Source organism: Tachyglossus aculeatus, chromosome 2 (assembly GCF_015852505.1).
Source record: "Tachyglossus aculeatus isolate mTacAcu1 chromosome 2, mTacAcu1.pri, whole genome shotgun sequence".
Classification (NCBI taxonomy): domain Eukaryota; kingdom Metazoa; phylum Chordata; class Mammalia; order Monotremata; family Tachyglossidae; genus Tachyglossus; species Tachyglossus aculeatus.
In genome coordinates, this window is record NC_052067.1 from 90,028,704 (window position 1) to 90,036,855 (window position 8,152).

The following is an 8,152-nucleotide window of genomic DNA, read 5'->3' on the forward strand; positions in this document are numbered from 1 at the left end:
TGTGTGTGTGTGTAACCATGGAGCATTTTTTTTTGTAGGAAGAAACATCTTCCCCAAGCTTTGGCATACATTAAATGCTTAATAATAACAATAATAATAATAACAATAATGGCATTTATTCAGTTCTTACTATGTGCAAAGCACTGCTCTAAGCAATGGGGAGGTTACAAGGTGATCAGGTTGTCCCACGGGGACCTCACAGTCTTAATCCCCATTTTACAGATGAGGTAACTGAGGAACAGAGAAGTTAAGTGGCATGCCCAAAGTCACACAGCTGACAATTTGTGGAGCCGGGATTTGAACCCATGACCTCTGACTCCAAAGCCTATGCTCTTTCCACTGAGCCACGCTGCTCAGGAATTGAATAGTACCAGTGTGGCTTAGAGGAAAGAACATGAGTTTGAGAGTCAGAAGATGTTGGATCTAATCCTGGCTCTGCCATTTGTCTGCTGTGTGACCTTGGGAAAGTCACTTAACTTCTCTATGCCTCAGTTCCCTAATCTGTAAAATGGGGATTAAAGACTGTGAGCCCCACGTGGGACAACCTGATTACTTTGTATCCACCCCAGTGCTTAGAACAGTGCTTGGTAGATAGTAAGTACTTAACAAATACTATTATTATAATAATAATGATTATTATTATTATTACATTCAGTGGGCATCTTTTTGACACCTCATTATGATGTGTACCTTGTACCTTGCTGGAGTTTGTGATTTTCAAACTTTTGTCTTGAATCTGAAAGCTACTTTTCACATTTATGTGACTTTAACAGTAGATTCCTGAAAAATGCCCTGAGTGATGCCAATCAGAAATTTAGAGACAGTGACATGTAATGTGCTCTGATGGAGTCAAGTCATTGAACATTTGGGGTTGAAAGCTTGCATTGCCTTCTCAGTACTTTAGGGAGGTGTTTTTGAGGGGTTTAAGTCTGAATTGTCCTTAATCAATCACTCAGTAATAATTATGGTATTTTTTAAGTACTTACTATGTGGCAAGCACTGTTCTAAGTTCTGGGGTAAGTTAAGCAGGCTAGATACAGTCCCTTTCCCCCTGGGCTCACGGTCTAAGTAGGAGGGAGATCAGGTATTAAATCCTCATTTTACAGATGAGGAAGCTGAGGTACAGAGAAGTTAAGTGACTTGCCTAAGCTCACACAGTGAGCAATTGGCAGAACCAGGATTAGAACCCAGGCCCTCTAATTCCAAGGTCCGTGTTCTTTCCACTAGGCCTATGATATTTATTGAGTGCTTATTGTGGGCAGAGTATTGTATTAAGTTTGTGGGAGAGTACAATACAGCAGAGGGAAGCAGCATGGCCTGGTGGATAAAGCACAGGCCTGGGAGCCAGAGGACCTGGGTTCTAATTTGGCTCTGACACTTACCTGCTGTGTGGCTTTGGGCAAGTCACTTAGCTTCTTTGTGCCTCTGTTTCCTCAATTGCAAAGTGGGGATTCAATACCTCTTCTTCCTGCCACTTAAAACTGTGAGCCCCACATGGGAAAGGGACTGTATCCCATCAGATTAATTTGCAACTACCCCAGGGCTTAGAACAGTGCTTGACACATACTAAGTGCTTAACAAATGCCATAAAAAAGTGAAACAAACCTTGCAGTTTAGATTAATCAATCAGTCAGTGGTATGAATTCATCATTCATTCATTCAATCATATTTATTGAGCGCTTACTGTGTGCAGAGCACTGTACTAAGCGCTTGGGAAGTACAAGTTGGCAACATCTACAGACGGTTCCTACCCAACAGCGGGCTCACAGTCTAGAAGGGGGAGACAGACAACAAAACAAAACATATTACAAAATAAAATAAATAGAATAAATATGTACAAATAAAATAGAGTAATTTATTAAGCACTTACTATATACAAAACACTGTTCTAAGCACTGGGGAGGTTACAAGGTGATCAGGTTGTCCCACGGGGGCCTCACAGTCAATCCACATTTTACAGATGAGGTAACTGAGGCCTAGAGAAGTTAGGTGACTTGCCCAAAGTCACACAGCTGACAATTGGCGGAGCTGGGATTTGAACCCACGACCACTGACTCCAAAGCCCATGCTCTTTCCACTGAGCCACACAGCTTCCAAGGGAAGAGAATGGGTTGAGTTGGTTGCTACCACTGTTTGGTGTATTTTATTTATTTCTATTAATGTCTGTCTCCCCTGAAATGTAAACTCCTTGTAGTCAGGTAGAGTGCCTGTTTATTTTTGTATTGTACTCTCCCAAGCACTCAGTACAGTGCTCTGCAGTTGGTAAGAGCTCAATAAATATGATTGAATGGATTAATGGACAGAACCAGTGTTAGTCCTGTCTCTGAGTGATTGAAGCTTATTTTGCTAACCTACCGCTAAGCAGAAGAGGGAATGCTCAGTATTGTTGATAGGTCTTGTCTTTTGCTGTCAAGTCATCTCTGACCCATAGCGACTCCATGGACACATCTCTCCCAGAACGCCCCAACTCTATCTGCAATCGTTCTGGTAGTGTATCCATAGAGTTTTCTTGGTCAAAATACAGAAATGATTTACCATTGCCTCCTTCCGTGAAGTAAACTTGAGTATCCACCCTTGACTCTTCCCATACTGCTGCTGCCCAGTACAGGTGAGTTCTGACTCGTAGCAGATTGCCTTTCACTCGCTAGCCACTGCCCAAGCTAGGAATGGAATGGGTATGCCTCTGCTTGACTCTCCCTCCTATAGCCGAGACTGGTAGAGTAGTGGACATTCTCCAGCTGCGACCCTGAGAGGGAAGTGGTAAATTAGCAAGCCGCAAACCTATCATGTTTGCAGGCTGGAAAAAGGGAAGGTATCTGGAAGCAGGTCAGGGTTTATTATTCCCGTGCTGATGGCTGTGACTGACTAATCAAGTCCCTTGCATCCTTGATAATAATAATAATGATGGCATTTGTTAAGGCTTACTATGTGCAAAGCACTGTTCTAAGTGCTGGAGAGGTGACAAGGTGATCAGGTTGTCCCACGGGGGGCTCACAGTCTTAATCCCCATTTTACAGATGAGGTAACTGAGCCTCAGAGACGTTAAGTGACCTGCCCAAAGTCACACAGCTGACAAGTGGCGGAGCCGGGATTTGAAATCATGACCTCTGACTCCAAAGCTCGTGCTCTTTCCACTGAGCTACGCTGCTTCTCTTCTCTTGATGTTACTTAGTCAAGAAGGCAATGGAACTTCCCTTATTCCGCTATTTCTGCTTTGTTTGTGTGATGGAGAGTCTGTGTGGGAGTCCCTCCTGACACAGGTATTTGGATTCATGACCCCCACTGATAATTTCTCAGGTGGGGAGGTCAGGACTAGTGTGGTAGATTTAGGAGTCATCTGCATAAAGGTGGTCATTAAAGTAGGGACTGTCTCTATATGTTGCCAACTTGTACTTCCCAAGCGCTTAGTACAGTGCTCTGCACACAGTAAGTGCTCAGTAAATATGATTGATTGATTGATTAAAGCCAACGGAGAGAATGGGCTCCACAAGAGAGTGAGTGGAGAGGGACAAGAGTAGATGACCCAGTGTGAGAAGCAGCATGGGATTAAGGATAGAGCATGGCCCTGGGAGTTAGAATGTCATGGCTTCTAGTCCTGGCTCATCCACTTGTCTGCTGTGTGACCTTGGGCAAGTCACCTCTCTGTGCCTGTTTCCTCATCTGTAAAATGGGGATTAAGACTGTGAGCACTATGTGGGACAGGGACCGTGTCCAAATTAATCAGGTTGTATCTATCCCTGCGTGTACTGCAGTCCCTGGCACATAGTCAGTGCTTCACAAATACCATTTTTAAAAAGTGGCATAGTCAGAAATAGAACCCAGGTCCTTCTAAATCCCAGGCCTGTGCTCGTTCCACTAGGCCATACTCCCACTCGTCCCCCTCTCCATCCCCCCGTCTTACCTCCTTCCCTTCCCCACAGCACCTGTATATATGTATATATGTTTGTACATATTTAGTACTCTATTTATTTTACTTGTACATATCTATTCTATTTTATTTTGTTAATACGTTTGGTTTTGTTCTCTGTCTCCCCCTTCTAGACTGTGAGCCCACTGTTGGGTAGGGACTGTCTCTATATGTTGCCAACTTGTACTTCCCAAGTGCTTAGTACAGTGCTCTGCACACAGTAAGCGCTCAATAAATATGATTGATTGATTGATTGAATAATATTGAGGACAACTGAAAGGTCACAGAGATTTAGAACAGAGTAGAGCTGTTTGGGCTTGAATATGAGGAGATTGTTGGTGCCTTTGAAGAGTGAAGGGGAGAAAACTTGACCGAGGGACTCAAGAAGAGACTGAGTGGAGGTGAAGTGAAGGTAGCCGGTAAAGGCTGTCTAGGTTTCACACTTTCAGCTTAGAAAGATGCATTTACTTTTATTACAATAGCATGTTGCCTGAAAAATGTACTAATGCTGCATCATGGAATTTTCTAACATTTTAGTATAACTCCTAGTGTTGTAATTAATTCACCACTAAGTCCCTAAATGTATGCCCTGATATCCTGATTGGTGAGGCGGGATTCAAATTAGTTTAAGAGCTTGTGACATACCATGAAAAAGGATTAAACTGGCTATTGGGTGATAATGAAATAAATTGAATGAATTAATGTATTTCAGCTTGGAGCTGGGTTATTGGATAAGAAACCTCATTTGGATATGGTGGGTGCCTTCTCAAATCCTTTCTAAAACCAAAGTCCGGGCATACTTTATCCAATTTGTTTGTTCCTTCTCACATCTTCTTCCATTCCCGGAATGGATCTGAGCCACAAAGCAAATGGAAAAGCAAACCAAAGACCCATATGATTTTGCCCAATAAGCATGTATTCAGTAACAAACAGCAGGTGTCAAATTGAGATGTCCACTAGCTCCCCTGCAGAAAACAAAGGTGCCTCAAACCAGTCCCACAGCTTTAGAAGTTTCCTTTTCATACCACTTTCTGAATCTAGGATATGGACTCTTTCATCTTTTATCAAAGGACAATGCAATGATAGGTAGAGAGATATTTTTACAGTAGATCATAATGTAACACAGCCTTTTAGACCAGATAATAAAGGATACCTGACCCACAAAATGTCCCACGACCTTTTCCATTTTCACCTCAGCTATCTTGGAGGACAAATTCAATAGTCAGATAAATAGTGGAGTGGTTCAAATTTCCTATCTTTTTTAAATTGTGGAAGTAAGCCCTTATTGGGCACAAAGCACTGTATTAAGTGATAGGAAAAAGAAAGAAAATCAACCCTGTTTGCTTTTGTATTCTCCTGATTATTTATTCTTAGGTTGATGGGCTTCTGCTAATTTTCATGGCTGAATGGTTTCCTCTTGACGTTTGTTAGGCGAGATATCAAATGAGTTTGATAAATTGTGTTCCCTTCAGACATTTAACATAGTGTGGATAATCCTGTGTGTTTCTATTTTCCAAGTTACACCAGTATTCCAATCTTGAAAGAAGATAGTATAATTCACTGTTCTGGACATTACCGAGACTACAAATTATGAAGGAGACCTCTCCGATTCAGTCTCCTTCATTCCTAACATATCCCTATAAAGAAGATTTACCCCCTTTTACTACCAGTTTCATACTCAACTGAAGGAAATCATTGTGTTTTAACAAGCTCTTTATGATCCTGAAATCAATCAAGGAAGACTGGGAAAAAGTTCCCCGTTCCCATTATAGAACATCAGTGATGTTGGTGGTTTTTGTTAAGCACTTACTATATACCAAACACTGTCACTTGCTATGTTTTAGGACACGTCAATAGTGTTGTGGTGACAGTGTTGGTATATACATAGTATATGTATACACATTACAGTACACGCAATTAAAAGGAATCAGAAGAATCTATTTCTTCAGCTAGGTAAAATTTACTGGATAACAAGAGTAGGTCAGATGCCCTGAACATGTTCCAGAAACTACTGCTTTCCATAAACAAATTCTGGGAATATGTTAGCACTTGATAGTCACCCCATTCTCATCCAAACAGTATTTATTTTACACTCTGCCATTTCTCCTTCTTGTAATTAATTTTAATATATGTCTCTTCCACTGGACTGTAAGTTCCCTGAAGGAAGGAATCGTGTCTACAACTCTATTGTATTTTCTCAAGGGCTTAGTACAGAATTCTGCACACAATAAGCACTAAATAAATATTGATTGATCAGCTGTCTATTTCTTCCCCCAGTTAATCAATCAATCATATGTACTGAAGGCCCACTTACTGTGACCTCGTCTGTCCTCTTCTGTTCCTGGAGAGGGGAGTCTGATTCACAAAGGCAAAAAAAATAAAATCAAGACACGCTTCATCACTCATTTGCAATCTCAGCTTGCTGTTTCTCAGAAGTGAGTCTGGCTGCAACACTAAATCTTGAAAGATATTTCTCCGTCTTGACTGTGAGCTCATTATGGGCAGGAATATGTCAGTGTTTGTTGTTGTAGTGTACTCTCCCAAGTGCTTAGTAAAGTGCTTTGCACACAGTAAGCGCTCAATAAATACGATTGAATTTATTCATTCAATCGTATTTATTGAGCTCTCACTGTATGCAGAACACTGTATTAAGTAATGAATGTTTCTTCCCACAACTTTGTGAAGGGCCGTCCCTGCATCTGAATTTGCCTTCACTAGTGGCACTTCTGAAAGATGGCTTTCTCTTTCGTTTCCAGGAGAGGGGTTAGAACAGTACTTGGCACATAGTAAGTGCTTAACAAGTGCCATCATTGTTATTATTATTATTATAGGTTGCTGGCCAAGAAAGAACTCTGTACCACAGTGAAGTTCATTCTCAACCTGTTGCTTTCTCTTTCTGCTCTTCACGTCCCCATCCTTGCCATTTATGACTGGGACCAGGCACCTTCCATATTAGGACCAGGCCGCGGAGAACCTCTCAGACTTCTGGGAGTGGAACAATAAAACTATCATGGATGTCTGGAACTATATGGATAGGCTGGGAGTGTACAAGACCCTGCTTCACCACACAGAAGAATATTTCACCTCTCCTTCCTACTTCACCTTATTGAAAAAGAGCACAGGCTTTGGAGTCAGAGGTCATGGGTTCAGACCCCGGCTCCGCCAATTGTCAGCTGTGTGACTTTGGGCATGTCAATTAACTTCTCTGTGCCTCAGTTACCTCAACTGTAAAATGGGGATTAAGACTGTGAGCTCCATGTGGGACATCCTGATCACCTTGTAACCTCCCCAGCACTTAGAACAGTGCTTTGCACCTAGTAAGTGCTTAATAAATGCCATTATTATGATCATTTTTATTATTATTATTATTATTATTATTACCTGCACACTTTGAGTGTTTACTATGTGCAGACCTTACAGTCTAGAGGGGGATTCTCCAACTCTTCCTCCATCCAGTCTGTTTCTTCCCCAGATTTCTCCCCTCTAGACTGTAAGCTCATTGTGTAGGCTCTCAAGCACTTAGTACCATTCTGTGAGTATCTGTTTGATGGGGAGATGGATGGGCAACTGTCGGAGATTTTTGAGGAGTGGGGAGAGGTGAACTGAATGGTTTTTGAAAAACGTTATCTGGGCAACAGAGTGAAGTATGAATTGGAGGGGGAGAGATAGGAGATAGGAAGGTCAGAAAGGAAGGCTGATGTAGTATGGTGGGATATGATAAGAGTTTCAATCATCATGGTAGTTGTAAAGATGAAGAGGAAGGGGTGGATTCTAGAGATGTTGTGAAGGAAGAACCAACAGGATTTGATGATAGACTGAGTAGGCAAGTTGAATGAGAGAGATGAGTTAACAATGCCAAGGCTATGGGCTTGTGAGACAAGGGAGGAGGGTGGTAATGGGAAAATCTCAGGGAGGAAGAGTTTGGGAAGAAAGATGAGGAGTTCATTCATTCATTCATTCAATCGTATTTATTGAGCGATTACTGTGTGCAGATCACTGTACTAAGCGCTTGGGAAGTACAAGTTGGCAACATATAGAGATGGTCCCTACCCAATAGTGGGCTCACAGTCTAGAAGGGGGAGACAGAGAACAAAACAGAATAAAATAACAGAATAAATAACTGTTTAATAATAAATAACTGTTATTTATTAACAGAATGTACAAGTAAAATAAATAGAGTAATAAATACCTACAAACATATATACATATATACAGGTGCTGTGGGGAAGGGAAGGAAGTAAGGCG

The 8,152-nt window shown here is 41.6% G+C and overlaps 1 non-coding gene across 1 annotated transcript; it reads right to left on the reverse strand.

Annotated features, from left to right (window-relative positions):
- Positions 1 to 2,618: 2,618 nt before the first annotated feature.
- Positions 2,619 to 2,756, reverse strand: LOC119924832. The gene has a single exon (XR_005449520.1). It is a non-coding gene; the product is annotated as a small nucleolar RNA SNORA7 (small nucleolar RNA).
- Between the last annotated feature and the right edge of the window lie 5,396 nt (positions 2,757 to 8,152).